At 43.8% G+C, this 23758-nt stretch overlaps 1 long non-coding RNA gene across 2 annotated transcripts in view; it reads right to left on the reverse strand.

The window, feature by feature from the left end:
* Nucleotides 1–23758, reverse strand: part of LOC308629372 — an 82893-nt gene that overhangs the window by 13953 nt on the left and 45182 nt on the right. The window contains exons 3-4 of one of the 2 annotated variants that reach the window (XR_014017667.1): nucleotides 16489–16584; nucleotides 5113–5270 (exon numbers count right to left, since the gene is read on the reverse strand). This is a non-coding gene — a long non-coding RNA (uncharacterized lncRNA). The remainder of the gene's footprint in view (nucleotides 1–5112; nucleotides 5271–16488; nucleotides 16585–23758) is intronic. The other variant, XR_014017666.1, reaches the window with a different exon arrangement.

Genomic DNA, 23758 nt, shown 5'->3' on the forward strand with positions numbered 1-23758 from the left:
CCTGGACAGACCCTGTGAAGCACATTTATTTGGAAGCTCTTCTCCCCATAGTTTATTTTATGGGACCAGCTGCCCACATTATGAAGGACTGGATGGTGACAGTTGCCTCCATGTGACTGGAGTCGTGGCTCTGAACTCTGTTGGCTCATTTACCTAGGAGAGTGACCAGTATGCACCGCCCAGAGTCCTGGGCTGACCCTGCCAGGATGACGACAGTGCAGGACGTCCAGTCATATGATGCCCGGGGCAGATTATGGAATGCTTGTACTTTTTGTTCTTCTTTTCTTAGTAGGGATACACAGGATACTTCCAGTATCCACCTGTATCCCTTCGCTTTGTATGAGTGGCAGCTTCCTAATTCCGACTATGAGCATGTTGGACTCTTCCTGAGGGCTTTCTGTGAGCCCTTCAGGAGCAGGCTGGGCCTCTGTGCAGGGCAGGGTGGGAAGCGCTGGGGAGTTCATGCCTAGGGAATAACCCAGAGCCAATACATACCCCAGCTTTCTCACCCCTTAGATGTGACATCTCTGATGTGTGTTCTACACAGCCTCCTAGAGTTCACCAGTAGTTTTAAGCTCAATTTTCCCCACCCTCCCACTCTGAACTGACTTCTGTGTTATCCATGAAAATGCACCTCTTAGATCTCTGACCACAGACAGTGTGGAAGACCCACGTCCCACTAATGCGCTCTGAAATCCATCACTGTGTTGGCTCCACGTCTATGCTTCCCATGGGCTGTGTGCTGCCAGGGTCTCAGCACAGCAAGGAAACTGAGGCAGGCCCAGTCTTGGGAGACACGGGGCTCCTCTGACAGCTGACTGTGGCTCAGGGACTTGCCACTAGCTTTGCCAAAATGTCCTTAGAACTCACCGCAGTCTCAGACTTTCCCATCCAACACTTCTTCCTTCCTTCTGCTCTATAGGGGTGATACCTGCAGCTCCATCTGCATTTTTTTCTTAATTGAAGTAATGTTGATTTACAATGTTGTGTCAGTTTCAGGTGAACAGCGAAGTGATTCAGTTACTCTCTCTCTCTCTCTCTCTCTCTCTGTCTCTATATCTGTATATTCTTTTTCAGATTCTTTTCCATTATATGTTATTACAAGATGTTGAATATAGGTCCTTGTGCTATACAGTAGGACCTTATTGTTTATCTATTTTATGTATAATAGTGTGTATCTGTTAATCCCAGACTCCTAATTTATCCCTCCCCCCTCCCTTTGGTAACCATAAATTTGTTTCTATGTGTGTGACTCTGTTTCTGTTTTGCAAGTTCATTTGTATCAGTTTTTTAGACTCCACATATAAGTGATATCATAGGATATTGGTCTTTGTCTTACTTCATTCAGTATGTAAGTAAGTAATGACTCACTTCAGTATGATAATCTCTAGGTCCATCCATGTTGCTGCAAATGGCAATATTTCATTCTTTTTTATGGCTGAGTAATATTTCATTGTATGTATATGCCACATGTTCTTCATCCATTCGTCTGTTGATGGACCCCTAGGTTGCTTCCCCATCTTGGCTATTGTAAATAGTGTTGCTCCATCTGCATTTTTTTTTCTTTGCGGTACGCAGGCCTCTCACTGCCGTGGCCTCTCCCGTTGTGGAGCACAGGCTCCGGACGCGCAGGCTCAGTGGCCATGGCTCATGGGCCCAGGCGCTCTGCGGCATGTGGGATCTTCCTGGACCGGGGCATGAACCCACGTCCCCTGCATCGGCAGGTGGACTCTCAATCACTGCGCCACCAGGGAAGCCCCTCCATCTGCATTTTTAACCTCACAGGTGGTTTCCCCATATATCTCGTGCATGTCTGACCCTGTCTTTCTTGGAGGACCCAAACTAACGCAGCTTCCTTCCCTTCCTTGTCTCGCTCCTCCCCTCCCCTATGGAGGCTTCCTGGGATCACCTTCCAAACGAATACTTACACCTGGGGGTTTGCTTCTGTTGGGGCCCCAGCCTGTATCACACTCCATAAGTGTTCTTCTCATATTGTGTTTACCAGGCAAGCCCAGGCTGACCAATAATTTCAATCTCCTACACTTCAGATGCCCATCCCAGACTTCCTTGGGAAAACCCACATTTTGATGGCCTTGATGAGGGAAATATAATGACAGCAGTCTGAGTTGTAGTATTGTGGTGTTTCAGCATCAGGGGTTCTCACAAACCTATTAAATCAATTGTGGCCCTACGGCCATCTTCTCACTGAACTGAGTATCTAAAAGGCCATCTTCTCATTGAACTGAGTATCTAAAATCAGTATCAGTAGCTTGCAAATTACTCTTCTCTGCGTTACTTTATGTAGATTGAATAACAAGAATCCATTGTCAATATTTGCCCTGCATGAAACTCATCAGCATGGAGCAGAGAAGCAGAAAATATTCCGTACAGAACAGACCCGTAGATAATCAGACCGTGAACATATTCTTTCAAGAGACTCGTGATTATTATTCCCCTTTTAATGGTTCATAGAACGCTAGCTTAATTGCAGATGTTATATAAACTGGCTGCAAAAGCTACTAGTTTAACTGCATTATGTTATTTCCTGTTGACGTATTTTTAAGCTTTCTTTCTCTCAATACTACACCTGTTTGGTACTCAAAAACCCAAGTGTTCTGAAAAACTGAAAGATAGCCAGCAGGAGCATAAATCTTGCATGATATATAACTTTCTAAATAAAAAAGGAGCTGGAATTCATGACAAAATGAATTAGATATCAAAATGTTGTCTGATGTCAAATCTGTAACTTTTGGAGGTATTGTTAATTCTCAAGCAATTATCGTCCTAATTCAGAGAAGTCAATAGAGCTTTTTTTTTTCTTATGTGAGAACCAGATATTTACCTTTGTGGCTGTGTGGGGAATACAAGTCTTAAGATGGCTAGCTTTTTCTCTGTGAGTTGGCAGGATAGTTCAGCCAACCAGCTTCTTGGCAAAGTGGCTGGTGTGCTTAAGAACCAGAAATACTCCATTAGTATTTGTTGGTAGTGTATGAGTGTGTGTGTGTGTGTGTGTGTGTGTTTGGGGGCATTGGTCTTGCGCCAATGTTTGTCAGAATGGCTATGGGCTAGAGAATTACAGTACCTTCCTGAAACACTCCCTCGTCAATTTATTCTTTCATTCATTCCTGGGTGGACATACTTCCCACCTTTAATATCTCTTCTTCCAGTCCCCATTTCCTCTGTCGTGACCTAACCGTAATATTCCACACTGGTTTCAACTTCCTAAAGAAATTGTATTTCTGTGGCTAGAACAACTGGGTGAAAGGCTAAAGGCTGAGGGGACCTTTTATCCTCCAAAGCCACAGGTCTAGCTGGGCTGGGAGAAGATGCGGAATAAGTGTTGGAATGTTCGTAAATATAAATAAATATATTGTTCCATAAGAACATTTTAATAGAGGTTATCACTGAAAAGTAATCCTACCATGATTTTTTTTAATCTGTGGAACGTTAGATTGGAAGGTGTCGTAGAGTCATTAAGTCCTGTTTTTATCTTGTGAGAAAATTTAGGAGTTGTTGGAGTTTGTCTGGGAGGAAGGAAAACTTTCCTACCCTCTTAGGGTTAGTAACGGAAGCCTGCAAATTAAACCGACAGAAGACAGATTAACAAAGAAAACATACAATTTTAAAATTGAGGGGCTTCCCTGGTGGCACAGTGGTTAAGAATCTGCCTGTCAATTCAGGGGACATGGGTTCAAGCCCTGGTCCGGGAAGATCCCACATGCCACGGAACAACTAAGCCCATGAGCCAAAACTACTGAGCCTGCACTCTAGAGCCCACGAGCCACAACTACTGGGACCACATGCCACAACTACTGAAGCCCTCACGCCTAGAGCCCGTGCTCTGCAACAAGAGAAGGCACTGCAATGAGAAACCCATACAATGCAACGAAGAGTAGCCCCCGCTCGTCACAACTAGAGAAAGCCCGGGCACAGTAACGAAGACCCAACGCAGCCAAAAATAAATAAAGAAATAAATTTATTTTTTAAAAAATGATGTTAATCTTTTTTACGTGCATGGAAGATTCAGAGAAAAGAAATAAAAACTCACAGAAGAAGTTAAACCGGGGGTGGGGCTGCTTATATACCATTTAAACAAAGGGTAATAAACTGTGGAGAAGCAACTAGGAAAAGGAAAGAGGGTTTGGGCTCTTAGGGGTGATAAATTGTGGGAAAATGACTAGGAAATATATAAAGAAATGTATTGGAAGAGAAGTGTTATTTTAGTAAAGTCTGTTTATGCAGATTCATCTCAATGTGACCACTCCTCCACCCCATCTCCAGAGATAAGAGTCAGTCTCTTTGTCCTGGTACAGGGGGACAACTTCCTCAAAAAAAAATTAATGCCCTGCTTTTTGGCAGATAAGGAGTGGGTGGAGAACTTTAACCACATCAGTTGCCTTCAGCTCACAATAACCCTTATGCCAAAGTGGCATATTTGGGGGTGGCATCTTCTGATCCCCTTCAGGTTCTAAGACGATCCAAGAGAAATGAATTAGATAGCAGGTAATCCTGACACATAGAACATCTGGTTCAAACCTTGGAATGAAGGATCGGAGGGGAAAGCTCATCCACCTTGAGAGTCCAGGAGATGAAACGCAGAGATGAATTAGGGACTTCTTCATTGTATTCCACAGAAGAGAAATCAGAAACTCCAAATGTCAAGGTTAAAAGGAAAGGAAGAAAGACTTTCCTTCAACTTGCCAACTTTGAAGATGAAGCGATGGGAGTCTAGAGCAATTAAGTGATCTGTCCACAGGGACCTAGACACATAGAACAACTGACTGTAGTGGTAGAACCCAGTAACCACATGTACCAGTGAGGGAGCTTCTAGCTGCAAGAAACACAAAATCTCAATACAAAATGCCTTGAGCAGGGCTTCCCTGGTGGCGCAGTGGTTGACAGTCCGCCTGCCAATGCAGGGGACACAGGTTCGTGCCCCAGTCCGGGAAGATCCCACATGCCGCAGAGGGGCTGGGCCCGTGAGCCATGGCCGCTGAGCCTGCGCGTCCGGAGCCTGTGCTCCGCAACGGGAGAGGCCACAACAGTGAGAGGCCTGTGTACCACAAAAAAAAAAAAAAAAAAAAAAGACTTGAGCAGTGAGGGGATCATTACCTCTCACAAGGAGTGTTGCCAGAGAGTGGCACCAAAGTTGACTAATTCAGTGGTTCCACGAGGTCATCAAGGATCAGATTCCACCCTCTTTCAGATCTTCAGGTTTTCCTTTTTGGTTCCCAAATGGCTCCCCAGTGCCACGCCTTATTTGCAGTTAACTGTTCAATGGAAAGAAATGAGGCTATTTCCCTCTGTCTAAGAATCCTTCCCAAATGACTTCTCTTAGACCTCACATTTTATTAGCCAGGATTCCTTAAATCACACATTTTATTAGCCAGGACTACTTAAATCACTGTCAAGGAGATTCCCCTCCTTCCGACTCCCTGGGGCCAGAGACAATGTCATCAGAGGAAGGTAAATACAGGAATAGATTCAGGAATCTTGCTTCAAGGAAGAGAGGGAAAAGAAGGAATTAGATAAAGGACCAACACCTGGGTCTGGAACCCAGCACCCAGGAACCTTCATGACCCAAACAAAGTTTAGTCTAGAATTTGGGGACACATCCAGCAAAGGTCACTGGACCTTCAGAACAATGTTTTTGGATGATGAAGCTGAAATGTTTCTCGAATTACTGAAAGGGCTCAAGGCTGTCACCTAGAATCTCATCAAGAATATATCACTTTACACTTAATTAATTCGAGATAAACTACATTCTTGGAGACTGTAGCAAGTCCATGCCCAGGGGCTGTTTGGGGCTGATAATAATGCAATGGAAAATGAGAGAGCTGAAATGTTTGCAGTTTCCACCCACATGAAGGACAGGGTGCCTGCCTTATCTGGTCCCAGTTTTGTCCTTCTGTGGCAGAGTAAATCTGCTAGATTCTGCCATGTGCAGGATAAATGATCACACAAGACCTCCCATATCCCTTTGCTCTGACACTCTGCCTTCTCATAAAACCTGCAGGCAGCCTTCTAATGATTGCGTTAGCTTTCCAACTACCTTAATCCTGGGAAAGAGACATCTTGGATGGTGAACTTGTATTGTATGCTCTGAATACTGAAAAGGCATCTTCTCTACAGCAAATTAATAAACTGCATCATTCTAACCTTTGATGGGTTGGGTTTGTGATCAGAGTGAAAAATAAACAAGTCAATCTTGGATGTCCACAGATGAGGACTGGACCACAAGCGCATGTTGTCCACGTCAAGGGCAGACAGCTTGGGAGGTCTTGCTAGGGCAGCCAGCCTGCCAACCCACGAACCCAGCTTGCTGCCCTCTCTTCCTCTGTTGCTTGGTCATCACTGCACTCTTGGGACAGGGCTCTGCAAGCTGACATGTATCAAAACCGAGTTAGCTGGGCTTCCCTGGTGGCACAGTGGTTGAAAATCTGCCAGACACGGGTTCGAGCCCTGGTCTGGGAAGATCCCACATGCCACGGAGCAACTAGGCCCGTGAGCCACAACTATTGAGCCTGCATGTCTGGAGCCTGTGCTCCGCAACGGGAGAGGCCGCGATAGTGAGAGGCCCGCGCACCGCGATGAAAAGTGGCCCCCGCTTGCCACAACTAGAGAAAGCCCTCGCACAGAAACGAAGACCCAACACAGCCATAAATAAATAAATAAATAAATAAACAAACAAACAATAAATTAATAAATAAATAAATAATAAATAAAAAGGCCAAGCATTTGAAGCCCTTTAAAAAATAATAATAATAACCGAGTTGGCTCCTGGGGGGGAGGTTTCCTAATCCGCAACCCCCCCCCAGCCGTATCTCCTCTGTAGTCCTGCTGCCCCAGCTTCAGACTCTCAGTTCCCCCGTCTTCACCGTGGGCTGCTCAGACTCAAAGACTGATAACTTCACTGGGCTGAGGGAAGCTCTGCAGAGCTCTGGCCTCCTGGAGGACATCAATTTGGCCCCCCCATTTCCCTTTAGTGGTAATTGAACGTCAGGATAACAGATGGAGGATCGGGAGAATGAACCAGAGTTTTACTTTCAGGGCTTTGTGGAGGAAGGAAGGGTTAAGATTTCCAGAGTTCAAGACTTTTCAAATTCTAAGTGATTGTGGTGTCCGCTCTTAACAGTTTGGGAAGTAAAGAAAATGCAAGTAATCTCAATTTCTCAACTCTGGTTTCTAAAAATTCTCTTTCTGGGACTTGACATACACCCATCCAAAGAGAGGTCTCCAAGACAGACTGTAGGGAACCAGAAAGAATTCTGAGACAGTGGTTAAAGCAGCTTCTCAGACACGTATTCACCACTGGGAGTCTAAGTAAGTCATCTTGACTTGCCCACAAATACTAAAATGTCCTACCTACAGTACCACGTGGACTTTGGTTAATTTGATATTTCATCTTCATCCCCCTCCAGGTAAATTATCTTTGCATCATGGGTGGAAATAAATGAAATAAACTAAAGTAAGAGAAGAGAGAATGACTGGGGGATGGTTGTGCTATTTTATCCTGTTATCAGGGAAGCCCTCTTGGAGGAGGTGATGTTGAGCAGAGACATGATGGTGTCATCTGAACATTGGTGCACTGACCCAGCTCACACTGGCTCCTGAGAACAGATGGGGCACATCTCTTCAGTGACCTCACATTGGTAGCTTAAAATCAGCCACAGTGGGAGGATTTGCATACCAGAAATCAGCAAATGCTATGAATCAGGACTTTTTTTTTCAGATAGTCAGTCATTAAGTATTTATCAGCACTCAATTGCATGAAATATCCAGGGAAAGCATCTTCCTGGCAGAAAGAACATCCATAAGAAGGCCCTGGACTGGGAGAGTCCTTTATATGTTGAGACATATCAAGAAAACCAGCATTTCTAGAACAATGGTTCTCATCACCTGGGAAATTTTTAGAATTACAAATTCTTGGCCTCTACCTCAGAACTACTGGATCAGAAACTCTTGGGACAGATCCCAGAAATCTGTTTTGAAAAGCTCTCTAGGTCCTGCTACACAGGGACATTTGAGAACCGCTGGTCTAGACTGAGCACCATTATCAGGTAGGAAGGTCGAAGGAAGGAAGCGTGGAGACAGGGGCTGGGATTTGGTGGGAGAGGCAGAAAGGATGAATAACAATGTGACGGGGACAAAATCTGAGCTTAAAGCTGACAGAACTGGTTGATTGCATTAGAATTCTTTTTTTTTTATTTATTTATTTTATTCATTTATTTTTGGCTATGTTGGGTCTTTGTTGCTGCGCTGGGGCTTTCTCTAGTTGCGGCGAGTGGGGGCTACTCTTCATTATGGTGTGCGGGCTTTTCATTGTGGTGGCTTCTCTTGTTGCGGAGCACAGGCTCTAGGAGTGTGGGCTTCAGTAGTTGTGGCTCGCAGGCTCAGTAGTTGTGGTGCACGGGCTTAGTTGCTTCGCCCGGACCAGGGCTCGAACCTGTGTCCCCTGCATTGGCAGGTAGATTCTTAACCACTGCGCCACCAGGGAAGCCCTGAATTAGAATTCTTGAATTTATAAATGAGAGCCCTCCTACTCCAAGAGGCTTCTATGGAAAAGAATTTGTTGACTCGAGTAACAGAAAAGTCAGGTGGCAGGCATGGTTGGATTCAGGAACTCAAATAACATCATCATGGCTCATCTCTCCCTTTCCTCATGGCCCATTTCCCCCCCTCCTCTATGACATAATTCTCAGGTCAGCCACCTCATCTTCAAGCTTACATCCTTTCTTTTTCTTTTTTTTCTAAATTAATTAATTAATTTTTTGGCTGCATTGGATCTTCGTTGCTGTGAGCAGGCTTTCTCTAGTTGCAGCGGGCAAGGGCTACTCTTCGTTGCAGTGCACGGGATTCTCATTGTGGTGGCTTCTCTTGTTGCGGAGCACGGGCTCTAGGCACGTGGGCTTCAGTAGTTGTGGCACACAGGCTCAGTAGTTGTGGTGCACGGGCTTAGTACCTCCACGGCATGTGGGATCTTCCCAGACCAGGGCTCAAACCCGTGTCCCCTGCATTGGCAGGCAGATTCTTAACCACTGCGCCACCAGGAAGTCCCAAGCTTACATCCTTTCTACAGCTAGCAATACCATAGGGAAGATGGTTTCTCTTTTCCAAGTGGTCCAAGAGGAGTCCCAGAATTAAGTGAATGGCTCACTTTGGATCCTGTTCCCATTGCCGGACCAAGTTTGAAGGAAATCAAAATATGTCACCCCCAAATATGTCTCTTTGGTATAAAAATTATTTTCACCTGAAAGCAATTAAGAAACAGTAAATGCAGAAAAATCTCCTCTTTTCTGCCTAAAAGCAGGAAATCAATTCTCCTTTTACTGGAGATAGACTCTTATCAGCCCAGAGATGGCAACAGCGGAATCTGCAAACAGATGTTGTTAAACTTACCTAGTTACTTCTTCACCATTTACTAACCCCAGCCCAAACCCCTGTATCTTATCAATTCTTCACAAATTTATTGTTTCTTTGTCTAAAAGATTTAAAAGCTGCCTGTTCTGTTCACTTCCTCAGGTCTTCATTCTCTTGTGAAGGCTCTCATGCACATATAAAAATTAGAATCCCATTAACCATGGAAAGAAACAAATATTTTAAGTCAAATCTCTGTCCCAGGGTCTGCTCCTGGGAGAAACTAAATGAGCCACAGGGCTAAGGGGTTATGACTATGTGTTTTGGTTGCTGAAGTTCAGGAACTTAACAGTTGGGGAAGCTAAGACCTTCACACAAGTTTTGAGAACGCAAGGTTGATAAGGCTAAATGCCTACAAAAAAGTGTGTATAGCAGATATTTGGAGGGAAAACCAAGAAGTCAGAATTTCACAAAGTGTGCTGAGGATCAAGGGCAGATTCCCAGCTCCCTCTGTGTCTGTAGAGTTGCCATGTCAGACAGTGTCTCTGAAAAGGAGAAGCTGTGGGGGGAGCCTGGTGGGTGTCAGCCCAAGAAATAGGGGTAGTTCATCTGCATATCTTTTAGTGACCTTCCGGAATGACAGCCAAGCCACCAACGCTTCCCTGTTTGCAAATGATAGAGATCTCATTTCTGGGGACATCGGGATTGATGCGGCGGCCACAGTGCCATTAGACCTGGAAGATGCTCTGTTCTCATTACTGTCTCTTGGCAACATAGCACCAGATGCTGCCGTGAATATTAATGATCCTCATTCATGTAACCTTTAGCGCCTTCCTCCAGCTCCTCCAGGCTGCACTGGGGGACCGCTGCTATCTGCTTCTGCGGTCTCCATCTCAACAAATCTTTTCTTCTTCTTCTCTTGTTTGAGAAAAGAAAATATTAATGAGATTTTTATCTAAGGAGAGGGTTTTTACTTCTCTATGGAGACGCTCACTTTCCAAGCCAGATCCCATTTTCTAAGAAAGATAACGGCAGTCCCATTCTGCTGGAGCTTGTCTGTGATGGCTTTCGTTGACTTTATCTGCTGGTTGGAATATGTAATTTGTCTAATATCTTTGCTTCCTCGTGTGCAGGGTTTAAAAATAAATGTGGAATTGGACAAAAGGGGAAATCAAATAGTACTAAAATCTCAATGGGTTTCTTTTTATAAAATTTATTTATTTATTTATTTATTTATGGCTGTGTTGGGTCTTCTTTGCTGCGTGCTTTCTCTAGTTGTGGCGAGTGGGGGCTACTCTTCATTACGGTGCGTGGGCTTCCCAATGTGGTGGCTTCTCTTGTTGTGGAGCGTGGGCTCTAGGCACGTGGGCTTCAGTAGTTGTGGCACGCAGGCTCAGTAGTTGTGGCTCACGGGCTCTAGAGTGCAGGCTCAGTAGTTGTGGCTCACGGGCTTAGTTGCTCCATGGCATGTGCGATCTTCCCAGACCAGGGCTCAAACCCATGTCCCCTGCATTGGCAAGCGGATTCTTAACCACTGCGCCACCAGGGAAGTCCTCAATGGGTTTCTTAGCTTTTATCAGCTTCCAACAACTTCAGGGCTGGAGTGATGTGTGTAATAGTGGTCACTCCAGGCTTGTCTGACTGCTGTCCTTTGGCTTCTCGTGCTAAGGGGCCTACCCTTGACAGCAAGGAATTGCTCCAAGCTGAGCTGCCTAGTTCCTTTAGCTCTTTGTTTTGTTTCTTTAGACCTCTAAAATATTGGCCAGAGGTTGTTCTTGCGAGTAATTCAAGGCACCGCAGAGAGTAGAATCTTTCCCTTTCCTTTCCTTTTCCCTTCTTTGCCCTAATATTTAGTGAGAGGTATAATTAGTGGTTTCAGAACACAAACTTTAGAGGGATCCAGGACAATGTATGGCTCCATGATTTCCTATTTGTGGATTCCAGGGCTTGTTGCTCAATCTCACTTCTCCTCAGTTTCATATCTGTAAACTGTAGCCAAAGGCACCCAAACTCCCCAGTTTGTCAATAAGTTAAATGACATCAGATATGTGAAATGCTTAGCCCAGTGTCTGGCACATAGTAAGGACTCAATAAATGGTAGCCTGGAACTGTTTAATTGTGTAATCAGTGGCCCCCAATGACACATACCTCCTCCACACTCCTCATTCATGAGAGTCTAGAGGTTGGCTGTGTGACTTGCCTTCACCAATGGGACATCAGCAAATGTGGCTGAAGGAGAGGCTTGATAAGTGCTTGTGCACTGGGTCTTTCCCTCTGGGAAAGCTGCCCCCACCATATGAGGAAACCTAGTCTAACCCACTGGAGAAGGAGGGGCCACATGGAGAGAGAGACCCTGCGAACCCTGAAGCTGAATGCAGCTGCCCAAGCGAGACCAGCTCAGGGCAGGAAAACCATGAGGCTAACCATGGAATTTTGAGAAAAAAATTTTTTACTTAAGTTACTAAGCTTTGGAGTCATTTGTTATGCAGCAAAGGCTAACTGATATACCTAAAGGCAGCTGCTTTCATAACTGTTGTCTTATTTAAATCACACAATAATCCTGTGAGGTGGATGATGTTATTTTCCACTTTACTGATGATGAAGTGGAGGCTCAAGGCTCAGGTATGTGTCTCCTTGGTTGTCCAGATCCTTCAGGTAGTTGCTGAGGAAGAAGTGCAAGGTACAGGGCAGATTTACTTATTTATTACTTATTTACTTATTGAAGTATAGTTGTTTCACAATGCTGTGTTAGTTTCAGGTATACAGCAAAGTGATTCAGTAATATATATTCTTTTTCAGATTATTTTCCATTATAAGTCATTACAAGATACTGAATATAGTTCCCTGCACTATACAGTAGGTCCTTTTTGTTCATCTATTTTATATATAGTAGTGTACATCTGTTAATCCCAAACTCCTAATTTACTGGCCCCCTTCCCCTTTGGTAACAATAAGTTTGTTTCTATGTCTGTGAGTCTGTTTCTGTTTTGTAAATAAGTTCATTTGTATCATTTTTTTAGATTCCACATATAAGTGATATCATAGGATATTTGTCTTTTTGTCTGACTTATTTCACTTAGTCAGAAATCTCCAGGTCCATCCATGTTGCTGCAATTGGCATTATTTCATTCTTTTTTATGGCTGAGTAATATTCCATTGTATATATATATATATATATATATATATATATATATATATATATATTTATATATACACCCCACATCTTCTTTATCGATTCATCTGTCACTGGACACTTAAGTTGCTTCCATGTCTTGGCTATTGTAAATAGTGCTGCTATGAACATGGGGTGGATGTATCTTTTCTAATCAGAGTTTTCATCTTTTCTGGATATAAGCACAGGGCATATTTAAATGCTGTTCTTAGATGAAACAAAATCTTTTCACTCAGGTAGGATCCTATGTGGGATCTCTTGGTATTTGATAGCTGTTCTAAAATACAGTTAAGGAAGCATGATTGAGCTGAAGAAATGAGCTTACAAACTAACCCTGCTATACTCTCCTGCCTTAGCAAAGGAGGCTGGCAACAGTTTCTCATCTGACATTGCTAATCACCGTTGTTGGCTTTGCAGATGCACTGGTGTCACTTTCCAGGCCAACAGAGGAATGGAAGATTCCAGTGGCCACTGGTCCTAGGAGCTTAGATGCAAGGTGATCTTTCTGATGGCCTCTCAACCCTGATTCTGGGCTGACTTTGTCTTTCAGTGGAATAAGTTACTGCACACCCAAAATGGCCCCCAATTTCCATCATCAGAAACACATTCCTTTGGTTAAACTTTGTAGTCTCTAAAAGCCTCCTAGAAATTTCAAATCTCCCCAAAAGGACAACACATCAAACCAGTTAATTCCTTACTGTGGAGCAGGACATAGAGTAGATTTATATTCATTGGTGGTCAGTGTTGATGCATTGGTCTAGAGCAGCAATGTCCAAGAGAAATAATGTGAACCACAGATGTAATTTTTAATTTTCTAGTATCTATGTTGAAAAGTATAAAGAAACTGATGGAAGTAATTAAAAAAATTTTTTATCTAACCCAATTCCAAACTCTTTTTATTTCAATATGTGGTGAATATTTTTAAAAATTATTAATAAGATACTTACTTTACATTATTTTTCTTACCAAGTCTTCAAAATCTTGGGTGTGTTTTGGATTTATAGCAGATCTCAATTCCAACTCACTACATCCCCAGTGTTCAGTAGCCACATAGGGCGGGTGGCTACCATGTTGACATCACGGATCTAAAGACTCAGTTTACTGGATTGTAAAGTGGGGACAGTAAGCTGCCCTCATGATGTGCTGTGCAGATTAAATAAGATCATATGTGAGAGTTCTATGTCATTCCTGCAGGACCTCACAGGGTGGCCCAAAAGTCTTCATGCAGTTGTAAGCTTTAACAACCTCAGAAGTATCAATGTTACAACCTACAAAAATCATCCTTTGGAAGTTTGATTGTTTACACTTACTTGACACATTTACTTTCACAAGTTTTAAACAATACATTTTAAATTTAATATTTTTATGCCACGTTTTCTGGGTGACGGTTTTTCAGGCTGGTGGCTGTGTCATCACCTGATGTAGTCCCATTAGGCTGTTTCTTGCGGGAGTCACGTCAAAACTATCATGTATGAAATGAAGCCTCAGTACCGGATGATGACAGAACAGCCACTGATGAAAGTTTACAATGTTCGAAAGTTGACTAGAGCGATACATAGCACAGGATGGTGGGGAAGTTGAATTTAATAGGAACATATGACTATTGTAAAATTTTAATAATTAATCTTTCAGATGCTATTTGTTGTAGGCTTATAGCATTTACACTTCCCATGTAATTAAAGCTTAAATTGGCACTAGCCTTCTGGACACCCTGTATTTACGTTACTCGCCAAAAAGGTGATTAGAATTGTTTCCCCCAGTCAATCCTAGCCTGTCTCCACAGAATGATCCCCCAAAGGGCTGTGCTGCAAAGGCTACTTTGCTAACTCTGAGGGTCAAGAAATCTGTGGTGATGGACAGTTCTTACATGGCCTGGAAAATTCCTCACTCCAATTTGTCTGTGAGAATTAAGACCTACCTACCTCAGCGATCAGGCAGCCATTTTCCCTGCACTGTGGGACAACTGGGCTGCTTTGCATTTTTCTGGAGGCATTGAGGGGAAGGACCCTGCAACAATGCACAGAGATCCTAGGTATTATATACAAACTGCCATATCTTGGTGAAGCACAGTAGTGGAATTGGTAATAGTGAAAAACCCACCAGGAAAGCCTAAATAACTTGTTTTCAAAATCAGAAGAATTCATGCTTTTGGAAGGCTATGGCTAAGATTTTCATTAGTCCATCCATCCACCTCTGTGTTTACTAAGAAAAAGTGTCCCTTCCTCTGAGACAGAAATAGCCCTGCCCTGGAGCACATGGCTTGGTGAGTGGAGTATCGCTGGATTTCAATTCAACTACTTGATTGGGTGTCTTTGTAGACAACCTGTACAACTGTACACGATGGCCCTGGTTACTATCTGTTCACATTGCCTCTCAAGACTGAAATGGTACAACAAGTGGGGCCGCAATCTAGCTGGCTCACAGACCAGTTTGAATAGGCTATGCTCCATTGTTGGGCTATGGTCCATTACCTTACCTTTAAAAATTAATCACATAGAATACTCACCTTGTCCTTTTAAGGACAAGAAAGAAAGAAAAAAAAAAGAATCTAAAAGTCCTTAAGGTTATTTAGAAACAATGGAACTCAACTTCTATCCTAAAAGACCACTAAAAGACATTTCACTTCATTAATATTTTATGCCCTTTTCCTTAGAGCAATTGAATATATCACATATCACAAGACCAAATTACATTTATTCCCAATAATTTAAAACTGGAATTTGAGCCAGGAGAACCCAGAAAGGAAGGAATGTTTTTTTTACCACTGTCTAAATGAGTTGTACTGTTCCTGAGTGAGGCTATGGCCCTTCAGACCAGAAGAGTACACAAAATTACCCAACAAATGAAGAAATAACACTGATATTATGTCTAGTTCACTTTCTCTGGCTTTGATTAGAGACTAAACAATTCCCAAAGAATGGTAAAAACAAGAGAAAATATATATTCCCCATGTGTTGGAGTAGATGGCATAAGGAAATTCAACGAACTGTTGATAAAAATACATACCCATAGAATTGACACTTATTGGTGTAAAGAGAATTTTGAAAATCTAATTGGCCTTGATGGACACACAATCATTTAGCTTTATTATTCTAAATAAGATGGAAAGAGAACTTGTTCCCCAGTTTCAAACAGAATTTTAGCACTACTCAGACACTTCCTATAATTGCACCATTACTTTTGGTGAAAATGACAGGTCAGGAAATCTTCATTTTCTTATGCCATTTCTGGACTGGTGAACACTGCCTTTCCTCTCTCCCTGTCACATACATGCACAAATACACCTGCTTCAGTCCGCCATAATTCAATGTAATGGTTAATTCCTTTCAACCTAATTCTCTCCTTCACATCCTATGGTTATAATCTGAACTCATCCAGAGAAATGGGGAAAGACAAACTGCCTTTTCTTTCAACTTTGCTCTCAGGAGTTCAGAAAACCTCTAATTTCAGCTGCTGTGTGCAGCAGACACTGTTGGTCTCCTGCCCATCTCCTATTGCACTCACCATCCCAATACTTGTTGAGAGCATTCTTCTGCAAGATTGCTACTCTCTACTTGATGGCTTTCTCTCAGCCTGTGTCTGGACCAAGCCAGAAATGCCAAAGAGTTAATGCCATCAAGAGTATCACTTTGTCAGTGACGGATGGGAGCTGGAGGATAAATGCCCCAGCTCCCTCATCCCTTGAACAGGACAAGGTGTGCTCCAGATTGTTTTCTCATCTGGGGGCCTGCAGACAAGGGTCACTGGACAAAATACAGGATGTCCAGTTAAAACTGAATTTCAGTTAAGCAACGAATAATTTTTCAGTTAAGTCTATCCTAAATATTGCATGCAACATTCTTGAACCAAAAAAAATTATTTGTTGTTTGTCAGACATTCAAATTTAATGAAGTATTTTTATTTACAAAATTTGGCAACTCCACCCAGAGAAACTGAACCCCAGTTGCCCACATGGTTACCTGTTGATACTGCAGAAGGTTTTGGCCTCCTTCCCTGTAGCATTTCACCTTTCTCCTACCGATGCTTCCTGGGACTCCCTCCCACCTTCAGTTTCCCTAGAAGGAGAGTGTGAAAAAGGGGTTGTTACACAAGTGTTTTATTGAGGGAGTGCTCCTAGGAGAAACCTGGAAGTATATAGTGAAGCAGGATAGGGGAGGGGAAGGGGCTGAGCAAGGGTGTGGTTTTAGGAGGAGTCTGTCTTCAGCCAGATTCCATGGGGTGCTCTGGAGAGCATGACTGACACCACAGGGTTATTGTACCCTGAGTTACAAGGGACTGACTTTTGCCAACTCCCCATCCCCACCCCACCCCCCACTATTCAGCTGTTGGCTGTTTACCCAGATGAATGCAAGGTAAAAAGGTATAGGCAGATACCAACAACATCTACAATACCTCCCAGACAGCTTGCCCTCACATCTTTGTCTCAGGGTTAATTTCTGGGCAAGCTGAACCTAGAACACTAACTATTAGTAAAATCGTTGATGGTTCCTATTCCTCAAGGATAATCATTTTCTTAGAGATTAAATTATGTAACTCCCTTGAGGGCTGGAACTGCAACTTATTGGCAACACTTCACACATAATACATGGTCAATAAATATTTGTTGAATTGAATTGCACATGGAAGCATAACGGATGGAAAGTATCAGTAACATAACTATTAACAAAAATCATACTTCTGTTTAGTGTCTACTAAACTAAACTAGGCACTCTTAGGTTACTCACTCTTAACAGCAAAAAAAAAACCCAAAAACAAAAACAGCACTGCAATCATGTCTCAAAAATACTCTGGAACTAGCCCCAGCCTTGTTAGATCTTTAGTGAATTAATAAAACATGGGAACTCAGAGTCTTGCTAAATGTTGCTGAAGCACAGATGAAGCAGCTTAGAGATGGGAGTTGAGGGATGATAAAAGATCTGCCTTCCCAAAACATTTCCCCTGGTGATGGTGAGCTCTCCTTTTTGTGTAGGCAGCCAACTATCTCAAGGACATGTACAGCATTGCCAGAGCCCTTGATGAGAACCAGAAGGCCCACTAGTCAAAGTTGTCATTGTCTAGATCTCAAGACACTGCCTCACCCAAAGAAGCCACTCAGCCCTACTGACACTGCTTGGTGGGCACTGAACCTTCAGAGGATGGGTGCCGGGGAAGAAGGAACAACAGATGGGACACTGAAGCATTACATGTTGATGCAATCAGTTTGGATGGGACAATGCAACTTAGCTCTTATAGGGCAGTGGCAGTGGCCCTGGGACACTGGACACACTAGATTTGATGGACCTCAGTCAACACTGGATTGGGTCAGACACAAAAGAGAATGATCAGAACTCTAGGCATGGAGTCACAGCAGGAACAGAGATAACGTGCCATTGAGTCTTTAAGTGCGCTTGTTTGAAGACAGACTTGATCATAGAGGCAATTAGCCAATCATCTTGGGAAATGGAGAAATAGAGGTAGGTTTTCAGAAAATATTTGTTTTTCAAAGGAAAATGTGCAGAATATTTGATATTGTGCAAGGTCAGGGGGTGTGTATATCTATGTAGCCAAACCCTGGGCAGTCAGAGGCATTTGGCAAGCTTGGAGCTCAGGGGTGTGGGATGTGGTGATGGAAGGGGGTGAGGATTAGACAAATATGTAAGAGTGAAGTAGGAATAAGGGAGCATTAAAGAGAAAGCTAATGGTCAACCACGTTGGAAGACTCTTTGGTGGTATCCAGGAAAACTAAGCATTTGAACACTCTATTATCCAGAGATTCCACTATATTGTATATGCCCAACAGAGAATTTACACGTGTTCAGCAAAAGTTAAATACAGAAATGATCAAGGCAATATTATCTGTGACAGCCCCAGACTGAAACAACCCAAAGTTTCATCACAGTGGAATGGATAATTGTGGTATATTCACACAGTAGAATTCTACTAGCTGATAGTATTATCAAATACTAGTAGTATTATCAAAATAATACCTCTAAAAATAGTAGTAATATCAAAAGAGATCTACGATTACAGGCAACAACATGGGTGACTCTCAAAAGCATAACATTGAGTGAAAGAATCCAGGCATCGACAAGTACTTACTTTATGATTTCATTGCTATAAAGTACAAAAGCTCCAGTGAAACTAATTACACTGCTAAATGTCAGAAGAGTGGTGACTTTGCCTGGGGACAGGATAGTGACCGAAAGTGGGCATCATGGGGCAGCCGATGGGGGGGAGTGGTGTTCTATTTCTTGACCTGGGTTTGGTTACTTTGATAAGCTGGTAAGTTCAATTTGTGAAAATTTGTGGAGTTGTATACTTAGGATTTACTCTGTACGTATATTATTCTTCAATAAAATATTAAATGTAATGTAACAAAAGAAAATTATGGAAGGGAGAAGACAAAATTCACCTATGTCCTAACTTTGCCAAGTGGCAAACTCCACCCCACTCTGTCATTGTTTTCTACAGAACATGTGAAGGAGGGATAATGTAGGTAGTTGAATAGTCCTTGGCTTTCAGAGTGTGGAGGGGCAATGGTCAGCTCCTTCTAGCTCCCCTGGGAGCAGACAGCCCCACTATATCATTCCAAACAGGTCATCCTAGGGATGACCTAGGGATGACATTTAGATGTCCTGTTGTTTGAGAGATAACCGTTGTTTGAAAATATGCACAAACAAAAATGCAGATTCATAAGACAATTCCAGAGACACCAGCTCAGGGATTCCTAGATCTTCATGCTGCCATGAATGCAGCTCAGTTACACACTGATGGGTCTACTTTCCACCTCATCATTTTCTTCAGATTGTCTACTCCCTTGTAATCTCTGCTGGAACATGGCCCAGTAAGGCTTCTTTGGCCTTAGTTCTATGATCTAAAATATGTGTTTCTCCAGGGTGATTAATTCAAATTCCCAAGAATCCCTAAGATGAGCTTTTTGTAGGTTGACGACAAACCCATGAACAGACGGACCTTGAATGAGATGGCTTCTCCTCCATGCATCAGCTGGGGTGCTGGTGAGTCAGGGTCACATGATAGAAATCATTTGGCCATTTTAGCATCACGGGACTCAGGGCAGTTTTTTCTAGAAGGGGGTGGTCTTCCCAGGACTCAGACCTGTAACTCCTCTACCCTCCCCTCTTCTTTAGTCTCCAAAGTCAAATTCTCAAAGCAATCGTGTACAGTAAATTTTCTTTTTGCCTGTCTGGTCTGAGTCTTGTCTTACTTCTGACCTATGTATAGTCAACTGTCAAGTTTTCATATGACAGTAATAAGAAGAGCCCCCCAAATTCTCAGAATATCCTGAACCTGCATGTGGGGCATGAGTTTCCACGTCTCTTTCATCCCAATCATTCACCAGGTCTGTTCAGCAGTGGCGACAATGGTGGGTTCGTGGTTCAGCTCCTTCAATTTCCTCTGCTGCCTACCTTCTGGCAGCGATGTTAGCAAGCAGTGAAATGGTCAGAGAGTGGTGGAGTGGAGGCCGGATCCAGGGTGCTGAATAATGAGCTTTTGAGTAGCAAGACTTGATTGAGCCACGGGCTTTCTGAGGAGACTGGAAGGGGAGGATGGGCCCCTCTTGGCTGGGAGAGCGGATGCCCAACTGTGGGGAAGCGCCATGGGATCCACTGGCCTTGGCAGGGTTATAAAGGCTCCGGTTTCACTTGAATAAACTCTTCTTGAACACCATTTCCAGTGTATTTCCACAAATCTGTTTTCTCAGAGTGTTCAGAATTCATTCTTTTTTGGTTCTCCTGCTACACAAAGCAAGTAGAAACCCAAGGGATCCAGCCTCTCAATGTAAGATAAACACAATTCTTTCTGGACCAGCTGAGCCAGAAGAAAATGAGGCCGGAAAATGAATAAGACGCAAGGTTAAAGCAAGCCAAATTGTTCTCAACCTTCTCTCACATGCCTCTCTCTGCCTGGTGAGTGAATGGAGGGACACATCACATCCTCTTTCCCCAGCTGCCAAGAGCTAGTCCACGTGCTCTTACCTATGATGCACTTTCTTATAGTTTTGCTTTCAAAGGCTTTTCTGTCCTGAATCATCGTCCCTTCCCCTTCACCTACACACCTTCAGCCTTCCTCCACCTGCCCCATCCCCTCTAATCTCAGTGATGATCTAATACACATTTGCACGCCAAGATGGCAACGGCTGATGATGTTATAAACGATTACTGCTTCAGGGTCACCTCCAGCATCCTGGCCACTGTCAGCTGCTATTAATGATGGGCCTTGGCTTTCCAGCCCTATTCCAGACCACTCTAACAACTCAGATGTTTTGGACAGAGCCCACTGGAGATGTACTGCCAGCCACAGCTGGGATCCAGACCTCAGCCAAGCTCTGAGCATCCATGCTCTCCTAAATTGGAGCATCTCCCCTCTACCAGAGATAATGCCTGAGGCCCGGCCTTACCTTCTTCTGTTGGCCCCATCAGTCCATTGGAAGCTGCTGCCCTGAATGTCTAGGTGCAGCACACCCAATTTCTGAGCCAGTCTGACCAAAGGCTGTCAGCTTCCATGTCCCACCAGCAGCAGGTGGGTGGTCTGGTTGAGTTAGCCAAGTGTAGCCAGAGGTAGCCCAGAGCCTGAAGGTGGAGCACACAGTGACACAGCAGTGAGACAAGGAGCTGTGCTTCTGCCCTCCCAGAGCTCACGGATGGAAAATTCAGCCAAAACTCCAGCTGGAAGGGAGCTATGTGGCATTAAGAGGGCCTAGAACAGAGGGATTTGACCTGCCCAGGGAGGTCAGAGGGTGCTTGCCTGTAAAACTGGAAATCGAGCTGAGATCTGCAGGGAGAGGGGTTTACAAGGAACATGAGGGGAAAAAGTCCCAAGCAGAAGGAACAGCCTGCCCTGGGGAGGGATGGGCACAGCTATTCAAGGAGTTGAAAGAAACATCGCTGGTTGGTGCACCCGGGGAGAGGGGATGGGGCCACATCTTGGAGGGCCTTTTGTTCAGGACTGGTCCTGATCATAAATGCACTGGAATTTCCAGATGGAAAAAGACAGAGGGACTGGGGAATTTCCAGCACAGCCAAGAGCACTGTTGCAATGATGGGTCATGAGATCTAAAGTGGATAAAAAGGCAATTGAAGCAAAGAGAAGGTTGATAGGAGAAAATGGAAGGGCTGTGGACTTGATGCTCTTGTAAAAGAGAAAAGTGGCCATGGTGAAATAATTCAAGTAGGGAGTTCCCTGGTGGTCTAGTGGTTAGGATTCTGGGCTTTCACGGCCGTGGCCTGGGTTCAATCCCTGGTCGGGAAACCGAGATCCCACAATCTGTGCAACGTGGCCAAAAGAGAAAAGAAGAGCAGGGCATGGAAATGCAGAGCTGGGAAAAGCAGGGCATAGAGATGCAGAGCTGGGAAGGGAGAAGGCAGCGTGGGCAGGCGTGGCTGAGAAGTTAGCACCTAGAAGCAGGGAGGCAGGGGAGTGGGGACAGGGAAGGAGATTTTCACAAGAATCCATTTGCTTGGCTAGCTGGAGCTAGGGACACTTTTTACATTTTGCTTATTTTCCTCTTATTATTATAGAAAAATATAAATATACCTATTTCTATTCACATACTATTCTTGACTAACATTTTTTTCCCTGAGGGAGATTCTTTAAAAAAAAAAACTTTGGAAATAATATCCAATCCACAGTGATGGTCGTGGCAGATACCACGGAGGGTGGGAGCACCCATACCTACAAGGTGACTGATTGCCGAAGTCATCAAACTGAACAGTTGAGGTATAAGCATTTCACTGCCTAGAAATTTTACCTTCAAACTATAAACAAACATTGATGTCTAGCTAGTAATGCTCACACTGAAGTGTTTAAGGGTGACCTGTACTGATATCTGCAACCTACTAATAAATGCATCAAAAGATAAGATGGAATGTTAGATAGGTTAGTGATAAAGCAAATAAAGGGTCAAAAATTGTAGAATCTAGATGGTGGGTGTCTGGAGCTCATTGTACAACTTTTTCCAATTTTTTTTTTTAATGTTTGAAGGTTTTCATAATAAAACGGTAGAAAAAAAACGTAAGCAAAGTAATTACTGTTTCAAATAAAACAGCAGTCCCCAACTTTTTTGGTACCAGGGACCGGTTTTGTGGAAGACAGTTTTTCCCTGACGGCTGGATGGTTCAGGTGGTAATGGGGAGCAATGGGGGGCAGCAGATGGGGAGTGATGGGGGGCGGCAGATGAAGCTTCACTCTCTTGCCCACCGCTTACCTCCTGCTGTGTGGCCCGGTTCCTAACAGGCCACAGACCGGTACCAGTCCACGGCCTGGGAGTTGGGGACCCCGAAATAAAGGATATACCACAGAGGAAATAAAATTATTTTTGATGAATAAAACATTTGGTTATCTACAATAAATGCACACATGTTTATGAAAACAGATGACCAACATTGAGACTAGGGAGGTAGAAAACGTGTCTAAGTGGGTGATTTTTAAAAAGTGGATTTTAGGGCTTCCCTGGTGGCGCAGTGGTTGAGAGTCCGCCTGCCGATGCAGGGGACACAGGTTCGTGCCCCGGTCCGGGAAGATCCCACATGCTGCAGAGTGGCTGGGCCCGTGAGCCATGGCTGCTGAGCCTGTGCGTCCGGAGCCTGTGCGTCCGGAGCCTGTGCTCCGCAACGGGAGAGGCCTCAACAGTGAGAGGCCTGCATGTCGCAAAAAAAAAAAAAAAAAAAAAAAAAAAAAGTGGATTTTAAACAGTGTCAAGAACGGGTTAAGTGGTTATCCAGCGGTGTGGAAGGATGAAGTGGGAGAGGTCTGGTGAGCATGGAGGAGCTCTGGGGCATTGAGGGTAGAGAAGGAAGTGGGTACAAGAAGCCTAACCATTGTAGCTCAGCTTCCTGGTCTGCAAGCGGCAATCCTACCTTTATTTGATTACACTAAAGATTAGAGCAATGGTTCTCCAAGTTGTGTGTGCCTTGCAGTCTCCTGGGAGACTTGTTAAGACACCAGTTGCTGGACTCCACCTCCAGAGATTTTGATTTCGGTAGGTCTGGGGAGGGGGAGGGGAGGCTGAAGATGTTGCGTTTCTAAAAAGTTCCCAGGAGTTGCTGCGGCCTCTGGCCCAGGTTCACGTTTTGAGAACAGGCCCTCAGTAAGAAATTGCTACTATTTTAGTCACTCACCCCACATACACCTTCTCTTTCCATTCTCAGTAACTCCACAAGTAAACAGATCATTTTTTCAGGCAAATATAATTACAGGCAGAGACTCAGGTGTGAGGAAACCTACACAGGA

Source organism: Mesoplodon bidens (assembly GCF_964165515.1).
Source record: "Mesoplodon bidens genome assembly, chromosome: 15".
Lineage (NCBI taxonomy): Eukaryota > Metazoa > Chordata > Mammalia > Artiodactyla > Ziphiidae > Mesoplodon > Mesoplodon bidens.